The sequence below is a fragment of the Lygodium microphyllum genome, chromosome 30 (assembly GCF_053477565.2).
Source record: "Lygodium microphyllum isolate KBCC chromosome 30, Lygodium_microphyllum_v1.1.10, whole genome shotgun sequence".
NCBI classification, from domain to species: Eukaryota; Viridiplantae; Streptophyta; class Polypodiopsida; order Schizaeales; family Lygodiaceae; genus Lygodium; species Lygodium microphyllum.
This window is the reverse complement of record NC_141164.1, coordinates 20982257-21001394: the sequence shown is the minus strand read 5'-3', so window position 1 is coordinate 21001394 and position 19138 is coordinate 20982257.

Here is a 19138-nt window from a genome sequence, read left to right as displayed (position 1 = left end):
AGTGCATAGGACATCCCTACATCTGATGATGAAAATGCTGAAATGGCCAAGATTCTGTATGCTTTAGCTATTGGCAATTTGATGTATGCTATGGTTGCTACATGTCCTGACATTGCCTCTACAGTGCGAGTGGTTAGCAGGTACATGACAAACCCTGGCAAGAAGCATTGGGAAGCAATGAAAGGTATTATGAGATACCTCAAGGGAAAAAAGGATTTGTGCATCTGCTTTGGTAACCAAAAGACATCTATTGTTGGCTTTATGGATGTAGACTATGCTAGACATGTGGAGTATAGGAAGTTCACTACAGGGTATGTGTTTAACTTCACAGGGGGATCTGTCGCTTGGATATCCATGCTGCAAAAGTGTGTTGCACTGTCTACTACGGAGGAAGAGTATGTGGTTGCCACTGAAGCATGTAAAGAAGCCTTATGGCTATCACGTTTGGCTGCTAAGCTTGGGATTACTGAGGTTCCTATTCTCCACTGCGATAGAGTGCTATCATGTTATAGCACGAGACCCTTTCTTTCATGCAAAGACAAAACACATACATGTGAAGTATCATTTCATTAGAGAGGTACTTGACAACAAGAGCATTGAGCTGGTCAAGGTGCTTACTAATCATAACCCTGTAGACATTATCACAAAAGGTCTTCCAACAGAGAGGTTTGCCCATTGCCGGTAGATGATGGGTATTGGATAGGTATAGTCTCTTCAACTTTGTACATATTAGACTTAGTTGATTATTTTCCTCTACCTTTGGGCACATTGCCTTTAGGGGGGAGGTTTTTTGGATAAAGGGCAGTGCCTGTGTCCGCCCGTAAGGTCTAGGCTGTACATAATACATATACCTATCTAAAATCATTATTGATGTACACTCTTCAGTACCACAAATTGCGTGTCTTTGTCTCTTCTCTCTCTCAACTTGCATCTCTACATAGAAGCTCAATTGCAGCTAACTCAACATTTACTCCCCTATGTAGGGTTAGGGTTCCTTTTAACCAATCAATCCTTGCCCTTACCTTGAATAGCTATGACCTTTCCAATAGGAATGTACAAGAGCTTCTATTTGGAAAAGATCACTACCCATTGTAATCGATCTAGCAACTTATCGATCTAGGAAATGTAATAATTGTTCTTGATGGGGTGACTTGATTTAATCCCTTGTAATCAATACACAATGTGAGGGTCTTGACCTTCTCATTTTGGAATAAAACATGAGCACCCCAAGGAGAGTTACAGGATGAATAAATCCTTGATCTAGTAGTTTCTTTATCTACTTCTTCAATTTGATTGTCTCAAGGATGATGGACATTTTGTAGACCTTCTTGTGAGTAGTTTAGCTCTAGTGATTAGCTCGATTTCATGATCCACATCCCTTTTCGGACATATATTAGCTCATCGGGAAAGACATTAGTGAACTCACTTAGCCATGATGGCTCATCCTCATTTTAGGTATCCTCAACTTTCTTGAGTTTAACTAGGTAGACATGAAGTCCTTTCCTTAATTCCTTTAGGACTCAATTAGCCCTGGCTAACTAAATCTTTGGTTTGCCTACTTTTCCTTGTGATTGGACCATTTTTCCAAATAGATTTTTGAATGTGACTTGACCTTCCCCACAATGAATGCTTGATTGATTGGGTGATAACTAGTCAATTCCTAACAAGCTGTCATAAAATCCTAAAGGTATGGCTCATAAATTTGGTATCATGGTCTCTTCCCCTAATCGAAACTAGACATTTTCAATGGATTAAGTTGACATTATTTCCCTCCTGTTTACTAGTTCTACAATGAGTTTCCTAAAAGGTGTGGGATCTACCACCCTTCTTGCACATTTAGGAGAAATAAATGAAGGATTTGGAAAGAAATAACTTAATGTTCGGTCGAAATTTGGATAGCAAAAAATTGCTACCTAATGCCCTAATTGTTGGTCGAGACTCTCCTTTGACTTCTTACTTGAGAGATGGACATAGTCCATTGCTTGAAATAGCATAGATATGGGCTCTAGCTCCACATCCTACTCCTTGCCCGACTCCCTATCAAGCCCTTGGTCTAGGTCTATACTTTGGCCCATGTTTGCATTCTCAATTATTAAGGTATACTTCCTTAGAAGGATTAGACGAGCATTAGCAGAGGTGTTCATTCCCTTGTTGGGACATTGAACATAAAAGTGGCATGGTTAGTTGCCTTTAAAGAAACTAGCTCATTATTCCAATTCTTATTATTGTTGTTGTTATTTTTGCAGTGGTTTTGGGGAATATTGGCAAGGTTTACATGACCCTCATTAGTTTTTTTTGTTGCTAATTCACTCGAGATATTTTGGCATAAGGAAACCTACATAATCTATTGTATTGCTTGGGAAGAGTAGCTAGTAGTGGTTGTGCCCTGACCAAGGTATCTTCCACGTTAGTTCTTATTGCTTCCAACTACCCATTGAGAGGTGAGTTCAAGCCTTGATAGAAATACACCACAGCTGATGACTCATGGACATGTGAGGTGTGTACTTTTGCAACGTAACAAAGTGGGAATAATATCCTTCAATAGTGAGACCTAGCTCCTTGAGGCTCAAGATCTCATTCATTTAGAGAGTCTAATAGGATGAAGACAAGTATTGGCTTTGGAGGATTGCCACCTTCAAGAGTGAGACCTTACTTCTTGAGGATCAAGATCTCATTCAATTAGAGAGTTTAATAGGAAGAAGACAAGTATCAACTTTTGATTGCCACATTGATTTGCCTCCACTTCATAGCAATCTCAAAGACAACCTTATCATGCCACCGTTGTTTCCACCAAAGCCCTGCTTCTCCTATAAGCCTTAAATAAGAAATCGAATGAAGTAAGTAGGAGGTTCCTTGTAGGTGTCTAAGGCTAGATAACTATTAGGGAGGTTGGAGAGTTCATATTTTGTTTGGTAGAATGTAGGAAATAGCTCTCAAAATCAATGAAGTTCCACTTTCACACACTTTCTATAGTAAGAAATATAATCCTTTTGCCATTCCAATTATAAGATTGATAACTAATTTCCTAATCAACAATAATTTGGCCTTGATTTGTTATTTCTTCAATTCATCCCTTAATCGTATCCATGCATAAAGAATCTTTCTTGCGGCAATGCATAACCTGTATTCCTTTTAAGATCAAGTTTGGGGGACACAAACCTATTGGCAGTCCAATAGACTTTAGTAGTACCACTTGGTTTTTTATCTTGAGTTCTTTTGTTAAATTATTTTAAGTGCATTTTTTTATGCTTTATCATATGAATAATAGATATTGCTCTGATACCGCATGTAACACACCCATCACTTAATTACAGAAGGTAATGCTTGGTAACCAGCCAAGGTCTATTCTAGCTGCTACCATCCACACTCCATGGGAATAATCGAATTGATTGACAGCCCTAGATCTACCTTGCAGTAGTGAATTGCTTGGCCTTGACCCACAATGATTGACCTAAAGATTCCTAAAAGATCTAGTAGTCTCTGTGAGCATTCTAGCAGTTCTTGTCCTAAATTTTCATATGAGGAAAGCACTTGATTTATCGAGTCCACCAAGTCATCAAACATTTTCCATTGGAAAAAAACTATTGCCGACTTCCCATTCACACGTGGTTTTGTTTAGCTTTCTAAACATAATATGCTAACATACTGCTTGACAATTTAAAAGCATTTTTCTTAATTGTTCCTCAACAATGGGTTTGTTTCATGTCCTTGTTAAGCACAATAGAAAAGCACCAAATACAATCCTTTTAAAATATTTATATTAGTAAATTAATAATATTTACATTGGCTTATTGCTCATAGAGCCAAATACAAACCTTGCTCTCTTCTTTGACCTTGGAGAATTGCAAACTACTCAATCCTGCCCATCATTTGGATGTAAGCAAGAGTATTTATAAATTTTTGGATGTATTTCATGATTAAACTGTAAACCTAAGGCAGTAACCAATTAGTCATTCTTAAATAGTATTTTATTGTTATAATAAGAAAGGAGATTTATACTTTTTATATGACCACACTTTTCTAGTTTTAGCGGTCACATTAAGGTAAGCAAAAGTTTTCCTATTCACTCCTTTGATAAAAAGTTCAACGCACCACTAGCTAGAATTGCATGCTTTTACCATTATGCACATTTTGTCATGTGCGAGTAATCCAAAATTTCTGTCAATTTGTGCCTATTATGTGGGTTGGATAATAATTGTAGGATGTTTAGGCCTCGGCTTATTTAACCAATGAGTGGTCAGGACTAAGCATCCACCTATTGACCATGTCTTGAGTATGGAACTTTAAGTGGACTTCTCTCTACATTCATCATTCCATATAACATGGTTGTCGTCGTATAATGCAAGATTATGGTGTTCCTAAAGTTGCAACTATCATCATAGATTTATCCTTTGGTCCTACAAAGATAAGATCCTTGGAAAGGAAGTACAACAAAGACCACATGTGGTAGCTAATAATTTTATTAATATATGTTCTATAGATTATTTTTTATTTCATTCACAATACATGAGTATATTAATTTATGAAAAGAAAGAGCTAATACCTTTCATAATCATTACTCATTGAAATTAATAAACCAATTTTTAATTGGAAATTAAATAAGTATCTTAAGCATTTGCAAACCCTACGGCCTTCCAAATTTTGTGAAGGAAAAACTTAGAACTTATTTTAATAAATATATGTAATCTTGCATACTGCAAGTGATGGGAAATAGGGTACATAGGGTAGGTATAAAAGGTGAAGGTACCAATCATTTTGTAACCATCTTTTACACAATAATACATCATTGCCCTTCATCTCTCTCTAGCTTCTCATGTCCTTTCATGGCTTCTAGCCATCTCTCTTCTTCTTTCCTGTCTTTTTCTCTCCATTTCTAGTATTTCTAGAACTCTCCTCATCACTCTCTTTCTCTCACTTATACATTTCTTCTTCTCTCTCTTCTGTAGTATTCTCTCTCCTCTTTGTCTCTCTCTCTAGTTCATTCTAGACAAGTGGTATCAGAGCATTGGTCTTCGATCCATTTTTCCTTCTATTTTGGCCCAATTTTTCTCCATAAAAATCAATTTCAGACAAGTACTACATGTACTTGACATAGATAGTGACTAGCAAAGGTTTGTAGATCATCTATAGTTAGCAAGAGACTACATCTGGAGATCTTCAAGGTCAGATATGGCAACGGAAGGCTAAAATAGTAGGTCGTCATCAAATTTTCATGCAATTTTGAGGTAACTAGGCCAAATGGGAGTTAACCGGACTTAGAAGAAAAATAAATTGTGGTTACTTTTCAAGAGAGTCTTCTCTTCACTCTTTCTTCAAGCTTTGGTCAAGCTTTCATGGAGTTTTCAGCAGAGATCTACATCTAGCCTTCAGATCATGAAGTTCTACAAACATTTTATGTTTGAATCTTTCTCTACTCTTCATTTTCAACAAGTGGAGCACCATTATTGATGGCTTTGAAGAGGCTTTAGGGAGCAACTTTTCTTCTTCCTCCTCTTCTTCAAGGCTTCTTTCCAGCATCCATGGTGTCATTAATAGCCTTTTCCCCCACAAATCTTGGCAAGAAATACTCAATGTTTCTTCTTCCATGTGCTAAACATCAATTAAGGCATTTGTTGCTTCAAATAGAGCTCATATTTTGTTATTGTTGAAACCCTAAAGCCATGCATCATTGAAGATTTCTTCTGAAGCTGGAAGCAAAAGTGGAAGAAGATATTGGACAGCTCTTACTCCACTTTCAGAAGGGCATTTGTGGATAAGCTGACACCACCAGTACTCTTGACAATGTCTACATTATAGACTTCATTATTGCTAGATACAAACTCATCAGTCTCTACCATATGTTGTCTCCTACATCTTTTCATTGCATCTATCTGGAAATAAGTCCGTAGTGCTGACTGAGCTTCTAAAGAGAGAATATCATGAAGTAGTGTATTTAGCTACACTTATGGAACCACAGATGATGCAACTTTACCAGAAACTGGAGTAAGAGAGCAGATATCTCTAAGAGAGACGCTTCATCTAGAGACTTGTAGTTTTTAAATGTTAAGGCCACCAGTGATTCTTCCTAATCTTGTACATCACATAACATTCTTTTCTCTTGGAGATTTAGTGCAACTTGGTATCAAGTGCTAACCACACAGTATAGTAGATCGTGGATAAGTACGAAACAATCTTCAATAGGTGTTGCGACTTCCATTATGCATGAGAGATACCTCATCTTAGTGTAAGCATTTGATACACCATATTAGTCTGCAAACTAAGATAATAACCACTTCTAGGATCTATCCTTCTATTTGTGAGAGAGTTCAAAAATTCAGTCAAGGAGGGGATATGGCATCCTCCTGTTCGTGAGAGAGTTGTCACATTTGCAAGCGAAGACTCTATCACTTTGTTTTCAGGACAGAAACGCTGACAAACTAGCTTAAAAGGGGACTTTACATTTATTCTAGTGCTCAGATTGTAGCTATCCTTTGGAATTAAGCATGTGCAAGTGGGGTTGATATCTACAAGCCAGGGCTTGTTATTGTTTTCATAATATGGATATCTACAAGGCAGGAGATGGTTGCATTTGAAAGATTAATAAGGCAATTTATGTTTCTTCTCCTTCAGCTATTCTTCACTGAGATGTGCAAATGCAAAGGTAGTTGAAGGCCTGTTACTTTGAGCTACAAATGTTACTTATATTGAAATAGACTTATCACTTTAAGTTCACTCCAGGCTCCATGAGCTTTTGGTAGAGGATCTAGATATACAAAAAATTTCATGCCTTAATTCTTTGACTCTATTGGCATTCATTTCAGCTGCAACAAGTGCCTCTTATGTTTGATGTATGGCACATTACTTCTCATGAAGGGTTGCAGGAAGTTCTTGGAGAAACTTTTCCATTCTTGGCATTTTCTAGCTTCCAAAAGCACATCAATTGCTTCCCTAGCAGACAACCTAATAGATTGCTCTTGATTTTCAAGTAATGATGACGAGATTGATATGCACCCTAGCATGTGATGGATTACTATACGACTTGAAGGAATAGTAGTTAAAAGGAATGACCAGGAGGCTGACAATGCTACAGCTCTCATTTCTGCAGATGGCTTGTTCACCCCCAAAGTCCGATCTGAGTGGTGTTCATTTGTTGATGATAGTGGAGTTCTAGTATTAGCACATCATTGTACTGATTTACAATTGGTCAATCTATCTTACACTGTAGTGATAGATCAAGGCCTTATGTGGGGGTAGCCAAACAAAGATACATGTAGGAACACCAACTAGCTTTGATAATGTCTCAACCAGAGATGGTGCATGCATAATAGTCGAGATAGTTTGGAGGATTCCATTGTAGCAAGATCTCTCTTGTCTTTACCATGTACTCAACAAGAGCATGATGTTAGTGTCCTTTCTATTGGTTGCTTTTGATCTAAAGAGGCAATGATCAATAGCTTTAAACAAGAATATGCAAAGATTCTTATAGCCATATTGAAGATCCTTCTTCTCCCATTGGAGCATCAGTGAATCTCTTTGGTGAAATAACCAGGGTGGCAACCACAGTCTACTTTAAATTTTGTCAAGGACTTGAGCTCTACATTCATCCTATTAAGAGTGATAATGCATTGGAACTTATATACTGAAAATTGAAGACTGTTCTTCTTCTATTGAAGCCACATTGAGTCTCTCTTGCTAAATAAAACAAGCTAGCATCCCATACTCTTCTCGTCTACAACATTTGGAGCATTAAGGGGCCACTTCTAGTGGGATCATTGATCTTTCACCCATAATTACTTCAAAGTAGGGGGTTTTGCCTCTCTTATACTAAGCATTCTATCTACGACAAGGCTCTCCAAAATTGGTAAGATTGAAGATTGTGAAGCTATGGGCTTCAATTTAGAAGAAACATCTTGGGGCTTTTGATAGTAACAAGTTGGAAAGTCATTACTCTTTTCTGAGCTATTGGATGTTGGAGCATTGTATGGTACATGGATTATGCCGATGGCATATTTGTGGTAGCATGGGATCTTTAGTTAGCCACTTAAATGCTTATGCTGAATTGTCTATAAAAATGTCTTGCCATTGTTAGCAGTGGTGATAAGATGATGCTTATGTCAGCATTGCAAGTGCTCATGTTGGCATTAGTTGATTCATCTTGGTAGTGATTCAATTCATACAGTGATTGCAGGGCATTACTGCTTCATTGCAGTCATTAAAATAGATGGTCTAGGACTTTGTTTACTTTTCATTGATCATGAATTTATGTCTTGGTACCCAACAGAGTGCTCTCAGTTCTATTTGTGAGTATTCAAGGGTCAACAAGGTCAAAGTTGGATCTATAGACCTCTTACAGACTCATTCAAACATGGTAGGGTTGTAGACAATTTCAGTCAGCCAACTTTGGGATATCATTTTTTTTTTAAACCTACTCTGAAATTTACTATTAAGTGCTTTCTTTGAAGAGGAAAGCGTTAGATTTAATTTGAATTAAAAAATTTGTTGATGGGAGCTTTTAGTCAAAAGTTATGGTTGATTTAGTACCTGTATGTACTGCAGGTTGCACTTTCCACAGGCAGGGAAATAGAGTATTATGGATCTAATTAGATATGTTGGTACTAATAGATTGGATATTCCTTTGGTAGACATTATGGGTACTTTGGCATGTGCTTTTATGGCTTATGATGACTCTCAAATGGCATTGGAATTAATAGATGTGAGTTTGGTTGAGCAAGTACTTGTCCATCAGTTGCAACCACATACCTCTCAATTGGTTCAACAAGGTGTAATGCAGGCTCTTATCAATCTCTATGATAATAGTATCTTACAAGGATGTATATGTAATGTTGAAGCTAAACACATGTTATTGGGATTATTAACCATGGAAAAACTAAAGCTTCAAGCTTATTTGTGGGCATCAGTGAAGTATTTTTGTAATAATGGTACTACTCTTTTGCAATCTTTTCAAGGCAAGGATGCATTATATTGGTTGGTATCATTTTTTAATCAATCGTCTCATCAATAGTTAGAATATGCATGGGTATTTCTTTCTAATCTCTTTACTGAGATTGATGCTAATCAGTAGGCTATGATGGTTCATACACCTCCATTGGTTAGTAGGCGATCATGGTCTTCATTAGAAGGACAGCTAGCATGGGAAATCTTGGATGTTGGTAGGTCAAACTTCTTGGGAAATGTTCTACCAAGATATAGGAATATGCTACCTTCATCTTGATTCATCTTTGTATTCACCATGAGGATGTTCGCCATTGCGTACCATTGTGTAGAGATGGCTATTAATCTTTTGTTGAAACATGCTTCACAGAAATAGAAAATGCTTGCATTAATTGCTACTTGGTGTAATCACTTCAAGGATAGTGCTCAGCCTACTCTACAAGATGTGATTACTTCTTTGGAATATTTTGATGTTGGTCTTATGGTTAAATCTACAAAAGTAATTAATGGACAACAAATATAATTTGTACAAGGCCAGGATGAATAGGATTATTCCATAGATCTTGGACATCAAATCAATGGGAATCAACCAACTATACTGCAGTGCTAAGTTCTTTGTCTCTTCAAGGTAATGATGATGCTAAAGTGGGCAATGGGTTATATGATGGGCAAGAGGAAGAGCATGAAGAGACTAATGACCAAGATGAAGATAATGAAGATCAACCATATGAAGAAGACCAATGTGGTCAGCAAGTTGATGCTCTAGTAGAAGACAATGTATATGAAGATCAATTGGTAAGTGATCAATCTTTTGGACCATTTGAGGAGGAATATGCACATATTGAAAATGAAGACTCTAAAGTTCTTGATCATGCTTATGATGGATTAATTGAGGATATGCATAAGCTCACACTCAATCAGGAATTACATAAACTAGAAGAGGAGTTGGATGCATATGATCATGGTTATGAAAACTTGGATAATGATTTTGATAATTGGTATGCTAATAATGAGGATTTACATGAGATTCATGATGGTTATAATATGGTGGATGATGGATATGCTTATGGTGATGATTATGGGGATCTTTCTTCCTACCCATTTGACCTGGGTGGTCAAGATTATGAGTTTGATGGCAAATCTTCTCCTTTTGATCATTATTATGATGGTATACCTTTTGATCCAGAAGGCTTTGGGAATGATTTTTCACCTTCATTAGACCAACATTCATATTGGGGTTCAAAATCTTTATCTTTCAGAGGTTTATTTGGTTGAAAACTAGTCATTTTGTCTCTTGTTCTATTGCAGACAGTTTATGGATAGCTTACTATTTTGGTTCAGTTTCAATTTTGATTTGATTATTGAGGAGAAAAACATATATGACCTGAAAGTATATCCGATGAGATTTCTTTTGACTCATAGCACATTTCATTTGGATGTGCCCATCAAAAGATATCTCAATTTTACTACAGTAAGGTCTGTAGTAGATAGCAAGCTGCCTATTGTTTGCAAGTGTCTTTTCTTGGAGTTACGGTGGTTTAGTTTTTAGTTTTATCATTTCATATGGATTTCCATATGGTCTATTCACTTTTCCACTTTTGATTCCATCCATTACTTAGTATATATTAGTGCTTTTCCTATTTTTGGTACCCACTTGTACTAGAGTAGTACTCTGATTTCCTTTACATTCAGCCATTGTAAATAGTCCACCAATATTTTTGAGGATAAAAAATTCTTTGAGTGGGTATGGAATGTAAGAGATGGAAAATAGGGTACATAGTGGTAGGTATAAAAGGTGAAGGTACCAATCATTTTGTAACCACTTTTTACACAATAATACATCTTTGTCCTTCATCTGTCTCTAGCTTCTCCTATCCTTTCATGGCTTCCATACATCTGTCTTTTTCTTTCATGTCTTTCTCTCTCCTAGTCAATCTCTTTCTCTCACTTCTGCACTTCTTTTCTCTCTTTTGTAGTCTTCTCTGTCCTCTCTCTCTCTCTCTCCTATTCACTTTTTAACACATGCTCATCCCATGGCTTTCATCTAATCCAATATTTTTAATAGCATATTTATGAAATAAATTTTAAAAACAGATCTAATCCTTCCTTGCATTATCTAGAAGACCTTTAGGTATATTCACTTCTTTTTTTCTAAATAAGAATATCCTGGTCAATCAATGATGGAAAATACCTAGTTGTAGGAGTTTAATGCATTGTTGTCATTGGTTGTATTTATTTCCACATTAAGGGTCATTGAAGATGGGGCCACCATGAAGCAAGGTCCTTCTTTCATGAGATGGGCTTGCCACATCCAACAATCCTATTTTGTTGGATGGTCGTGCCATGTGAAGATTCTTACATGGGGGCATCACAATTTGGGAAAAAGGGCAAGGAAAGAAAAGAAGATGGGTTCTCTTACTTGATGCTATCACACTCTTTATTTTTATTTGCTCCTCTCATATTTGCATGGGACTGCCTCTCATGTCATCTCTACACAAATTGACCTTTATTTATAGGTGAAGGGGAGGGGGGAACACCTATTTGTGTCATAGAAATATTGAGGTATCCGAGGGGAGAGGATATTTTTTGGGGGATGGACTGATGTGTCATTTGATTAGAATTTCTCTAATTTCAAGTTAATTAGTAAATTCTATGTGTGGTAAAATATCATGATCTTTTAAAGGGAAGATATGGTGTACTGGCACAAGGAAAATTAGTGGATTATTAAATCTAAGGGGGAAATCTAAGGGGGAAATAAGGGTGAATATCAAGTTAAAGGGGAAGGGAAGTAGAAAAAAAAAATCAAAGGTATTTTTTGATATTTTTGTTGAAGAGAAGGAGAAGGCACATTTGATTTTTTCATGAAGATTTTTATCCAAAAATTTATGAGGGGATACTTATGTTAGGAAGGGGGAGGAGCAAGTGTCAATTCACCCTTTTTTCTTTTTTTCTATTTCAAGAAAAACATGTATTGGGGGGAGGGGAGCTTGTCCTTAACTCACTCATGTGTGTGTGGGGGGGTAGTAATGTTTGGAGAGAGAGAGAGAGAGAGAGAGAGAGAGAGAGAGAGAGAGAGAGAGAGAGAGAGAGAGAGAGAGAGAGAGAGAGAGAGAGAGAGAGAGAGAGAGATTGTGTGTTTGCATTTCAAAAAAGGGGGGTGATTTTTATGAGAGGGGGGAAAGGTGGCAATGGTCTATTAGGGATTGGAGGGAGAGTCTATGTAATAATTTATTAGATTAATTCATTAACTTTATAGCTAGTCATGGGGTCTCCATCTGTTTGGTGGCATGTTATAGCCACCCCTTTTCTTCTTCATCTTATTTTTCTTTTGAGTTAAGGTTTAAAACCCTATTTTTTAAACCCTTGTTCCCACACAAGTTTTTTCCCAATATTCCATAGTCTTGATCATGCTCATGATGGGGGGGCAACTATGTGTGCAAAGCCATTGCAGGTTGTTGGAATGAATTGCGAGGAATGTGGATGTTTTGAGAATAAATATTAATGAGAATATCTAGGGGAAAATAATTGTTCAGGGGTATGCAAGGGGGGGGGGGGGGGGGGGGTTATTTATTTTTGAAAAGATGGGGTCATTAAACTAACTTGTAAGAACACATAACTTGTGTTCTTATGAGTTAAAGCTCACACACACACACACACACACACACACACACACAAAACTTAAAACTAAAAGTAATTTATAAAATTTATAATACAAAATGCTAGATAAACATACAATTTTTTTATGCATGAAACTTTTAAATTTGCATCCATACATGACTGTAAGAAAATACATCCTTGGTTCATGTGATATTTCGAAACAATAGTGATATAGCAAAATGGATTATATATATATATATATATATATATATATATATATATATATATATATATATATATATATATATATATATATATATATATATATATATAAGTCCAAACATTACAAAAAGACTTTCTCCAAGAGACCTAGTAAAAACAAAAGTTCCCTTTTTTTGAGGAATCATGTTTATCTCTAAGTAGGACATTCACAACATGACTGTAAAAAAACAAGCTTGCTTTGCATAGTATTTTGAGCAAAAGCGTTATATTGGAATCATAATTGAAACATATACACATACATGTATATATTAGTCCAAGCATTACAAAAAGACTTTCTCCATGAGACCTAGTCAAAACGAAGTTGTCTCCTTTTTTGAGGAATCATTTTTATCTCCAAGTATAACATTCATAGGTGAAGTAGAGCTTGAAACTAGTAACTTGGCCTCTTTCTAGTGTTAATGCCATGAAGGGAAGATATAAGACATCCTTCTTTCCATTAGCAAGCCATGAAGGCCATGTTTAAGATATCATAGTTTTTATCTATACATGTCTGACTATTTCCAAGTGTTACAAAAATGGCACGGTGCCTAAAAAAAAAGGACAATGTCTGCAAAGAACCTAACAAAAAAAAAGCTTCCTCTTTTTGGAGGAATCATTAGCAAAATCTTCATCCTTGAGAAAACATGTGAAGATGAAGTAGAGATTGATGCCATAGTCTCCTTTGGTATTGCATGGGAAACATGATAGTCTTACCTCTCTTTTTGGTACTTGCAATTGAAGAAAATCACAATATAAGTATATATAATAACTAACAAAGACCATTTCATTCTAAAAATAGCAATACCCGGTCCAATATTTGTGAACCATTCAATACGTAACAATATACGTTGATGCAGTGCCACAAAACAACCCAAATCCTTGAATCCATGCTTAAACCAATGCCTCAACAACTTATTAGTTTGAGAGTATTGAAACTTCTTCTAGTGTTCAACCTCATACATATGTATCCAAAAACATTGAACATATCCACAACGTACAACTTCAATAAAAACCGGGAGCTTAGTTTTTATATTGACATCATTATGTAAACACACAACAACTCTCACAAGCATTTTTCTTATGATATAATGGGTTCGTTACTACATCATGCAACATGCAACGTGAAATGTAAAAATATAATTAAATAACTTTGTAAGTATGATCTTGTAAATTTTACTAAATAAAATACCCTTCCTTTTGAACTCACATGGTATCTGACATATTCTATAAGGTGCTACCCCTAAGGCATATCTCATTCCCATTACCTTTCTTTGAGTATTTCTACATTTTAAGATGATGTGAAATAATTTCAAATTCTCCACTATTTTATAGTGGGACCATGTAACCTTATATAGGTCTATAGAAAATAATCCACTTTCAAAAGAGTATATGCCAACCAATCATGGCATGAAGAGCAATTCACACTACAATGCATAATCATTCAGAGCAGCCACCTTTGTATTCCGTGATGCAAGTATAGCATGCTAACTAAAATACATCGTATAGTCATGCTCACTAGACACATCACTGTAGACATAATCAATCATGGTTTCAATAGAGTGTCCTTTTAACACCATGCCAGGTGGAACATGTAATTTATCATAGTTTTCAGTAATGCCTATTCCATCCCCTATTCCTTCTTAAAAGTATCATAGATCATAATGTTAACAATATGCAAATTTTCAAAAGAAGTACATCGTTGACACTTTGTTAAAAGCAATCCCAAGTAGTAAAGCTCACCACAAGTAGGTGCCACAAAATATATCTGACAACATGTATTCCCACACTTTCTCTTTGTCCACAACTTTTGCCATGCATTCCACACTCAATACATTGGAAAATCTTGATAGTGAAGAGTCCTAGCCTCTGGATGAATATAGTTGCACACAAAGCATTCAATAAGAGTAGTTTTTTGGAAGTCTTCATTCTGCACAATATCTAATATATTATTTGTATCTCGAAACACCACAAAATATTTACCAGGCAAGTGTACCTATAACCGATATATATCAAGCTTTTCATTGTGCAATGAGTAATCATAGATTTTCCAACATGCCTCGGAAGTAGAAATATATCATGGATCCAAATAACTCTGGATCTTGTCCACTTCATGAACATTGCCACCATTTTGTGCCCAATTAACCTCAGCAAAAAATTTGATGGTTGCATGGTTATGCTCATTGCACACATACTTGTAAAAATACTTAATATCTACTACTATCAAGCACACCTCCACATTTATGCATGGGTTGTATTTTCTATTCAAGTAAGGATCATATGGAACAACCCATTGATTATCGATAACATTACCATTTATGATCATTGTGTTTCCATTATCTTGCCTTTGATAGATTGGATAGCTAGAGCTATTAACTATTGTCATGCCCACAAATTTCTGAGGGTAATCTTTAGTATATTCCCCCTTAGCCATGCAAGGACTCTTGGGATTCAATTCTCCACAAGGATCATGAATGCTTCATTTTGAAATCATCTCGAATAAAGTAAGAAACTCAACTCTATCATGTAACTTAGCACAAACCATTCTATTGTAGTGACACGTTTCAGAAGGGTCTGAAGTTTGAATGACTGATCTAAAACTAGCAAAGTATGAGAATGTGGCAGCCCCTCTTTTGGAATTCAATCACACAAACATAGCATACAACCTTTCTAAAGAGGTCTTTTTGCAACAATGTGTGCATCAAATCTTTTTTTTTTTTTTTGGTGAAACACTCAAGCAATCAAAATCAAATGGTCATAAGCACTCTATTTAGATAACAATGCATTAATCATGTCTAGCCACTTTGGATTACATATCATTGTTATAAGACGGTCAGGTTTCCCCTTGCATCACAATATAGACATGGGGTCCTGATACAATTCACACATGTGCCTTGGTCCACATGTAAATGATGATGGTACAATTATCCTCCTACCAATAGAGGCACCAAAAATTTGTACTAGCCTATTATCGTTTACCCCTAGTAGGTATGCCAATCCTCCATAAGCCTCCAATCGCAAGGACTGACTAATTTTGGCACACCAAGTTATCTTACACTACTTTATACTACAATAAGCATCAATAGTAAACTGTTGCAATAGTCAACCACCATATAATATGCACAAAATGCATAAAATTGCATTTGGGTAACACCATTTTTATTGGACAATTCATGTATGTTAATAGGAACATTGACAGTACAAAAGGGGAAACCTTTACATGCCAACAATTAATATCCATAGGGAAAATGAGGACATATAGCATTGGTATATATACTCTATGCAAGTTTGAAATAGCAATACATTGACCAATCCAAGTGTAAACATGAATATCTCAACAAGATCAAGAGTATTCTCATCACTCTACCCCTACATGATAGTTGCAACCTCAATTGTTGTAGAAGCCGAGTATTGTCTACTGATTCTTTGAACACTAAAAAATAGTCATTCTTGATTTTTGCACGGGATTATTTTGCAATTGCATATCCACAGACCTAAAAGCTTGTGCATATATATTGCATTGATGCATCATAGACTTAAGCTCCCTAAGAAAATTTGGTAATAGATCATGCATAACCACCAATTGATTAAATAGCATAGAGTTGCGCAAACCTTGGCCTTTCTTGATGTTGCATATTAGGAAGCAAAGGACCTATAGGGTGATCATTAGAGCCATGCACTTTAAATGTGTAACCATTCTTGACAATAGGTAGCTCATCAATATTAGCTCTGAGTAATACAAATGCAAGGGCACTATTGTATACTTGTATGTTATTTTTAAATATTGTACTCTGAGGGTGCATACCATCTAATAAACCTTGCAATGGTTACAATGGACATTGTAATTGTAGCAACATTTTCATTCTGACAATAGTGCTTTCAAAACAAAACCAACCCTTGTACTTGAGTCTCACATCTCCATAATTTAATTAAAAACCTCTCACATTTTTTAGAAAGCTTTTCCATGGAATGCACATCTAGCTCTTGAAATAGCAATATCATTGTTGTAGAATGAACATCCATTGCATGCAAAGTATGTAAAATAGAGCATAACCCACCATTTCAAGGATCAAAATTTGAAATATTATGGTGATTCCTACCATCACAACCATTGGTTGATGTCAAAATATTATGCATAACACAATCAACATACATTATAATCAAATCTATATCAACATCTATTCAACTAGCTCATTGGGAACTCCAACAATCCACAGTGTGTGTGACTTATTCAAATGTCATTGAAAGAATCAAGAATGAAGTGATAGTGATGTGTGCTTGCCACCTGCAATGTATAGGTGTGCGGAAACTATCACTGTAACTAATACACATGTGGCTAGACACATGTGCCTTTATCCCCAACAACCTCCCACTTAAAGATGAATGCGTCCCTAGTGATGAGAGAACAAGAAAAAGTGACAAAGTACAATAGAATGAGGAATCTTATCCAATGCCCATCAACTTCCTAAGGAAGACAAAACACTCCATTAAGAGACTTTTGGTGAGCAGATTTATAAGATTTTAGTTAGTTGAGCTCTTGACAAGCTCAATGGACTTGTCCTCAATGACCTCTCAGATAAAGTGGTAATACATCTCAATGTGCATTGTCTTCGTATGGAAGATGGATTCTTGGCTAAGTAAATAGCATTCATAGAATTTGAATGTAGTGTAGGGACCACATTAGTGAGACTAAGATCTACCACCGAACAGCCCAGCTAGAGAGCCTCCTTATTTAGAAGCCTCAGTGGCTACAACATACTCAACCTTCATAGTAGAGAGAGTCATGCATTTTTGCATCCTAGATATCCAAGAAATAGCACCTCCAATAAAGGTAAAGACATAGTGAGAGGTGGACTTTCTACTACCTACATGTCATGCATAATTAGAGTCAATGTACCCCATGACTCTGGTATCCTAGCCACCATAACATATACACATACTTATTGTGCCCTTCAAGTACCTTATGATACCCTTCATGGCATCCTAATGCCGGTTGTGCAAGGTGTAGCCATATAGGGAGCCACAACTCTCACTATAATTGCGATGTTAGGATGAGTAGCTATCATGGCAAACATCAAACTACCCATTGCAAATGCATAAGGGATCTTGGCCATCTTATCCTTTTGCTCATCAGGACTACGAACAATCGGCCTGACTAACCTTCACATGAGAAGGTAGAGGGCAGCCAATAGGCTTACCATCCCGCATATGAAACTACTAAAAAACTTTCTAGATATAGTCCTTTTGTTACAAATAAAGGAGCCCCTTAGAGCAATCATATATGATGCACATTCCAAGAATATGTGAGGCCTATGGCATGTCCATCTCAAAGCTCTTCTTGAGCTGAGTTTTTAAGGCATTGAGCTCATCATGAGCACTCCTAGCAATAATCATATCATCCACATAGAGTACCAAAATCATAAGGCTATCCTTATGAGCCTTCTTAATGTATAAACATAGATCCATAACACTATGGCTATATCCCTATGAATACATAAAAGCATCAAACTTGTGGTACCATTCCTTAGGTGCCTACTTAAGGCCATAAATGCTCTGTCTCAACTTGCACACTAGGTGTTCCCTAACTTTGTTTTCAAAGCCCTTAGGTTGCTGCATATAAATCTCATCATGCAAGTCTCATGTAAAAACACCATCTTTATATACATATGATGAAGGTCCAGGGTTAGCAGTCAACGAATGCTAGTACTAAGCGTAGAGTCGTCATTTTGACCACAAGAGAATAATTCACTGAAGGCAACATCATGTTCCTACTTAAAATCCTTAGGTACCAATCTCACCTTATAAGTAGGTTTGGGGTGTCCAAGGATACTCTTCAACTTGTATACCTACTTGCATGGCAATGCCTTCTTTCCATTAGGAAAAGGAACCAAATCCCATGTATAGTTTTCCTACAAAGAGTCAAACTTCAAATGCATAGCCCTATTCCATGAGTGACTATCATCTCTTTGCATGGATTTATCATCATAAGAGAGAGGATCACCTACATATATCACCATCACATAATCCATGGAGGGCATAAAGTGCTCAGGCTAACGTTTAGCTCTAGTAGAGCATCTCAAAATAGGTTGATCTTGCACAATAGCAAATCCTAGGCCAGTGGAGCATCAACTGATGTAGGCTATATGGGAGCAGGGGGCTCCTCATGAAAGAGCACCTTGCATACCTCAACTACATGCTCAAGATGCTTATTCATCTTTTCTTGATGGAAAACAACATCATGGTTGTGGATAACCCTACGAGCTTATGGATCCCATAGGCAATAGCCCATCTCACTTACATCCCCATAACCAACTAAGATGCATTTTATGGACTTAGGATCCAATTGATTGTA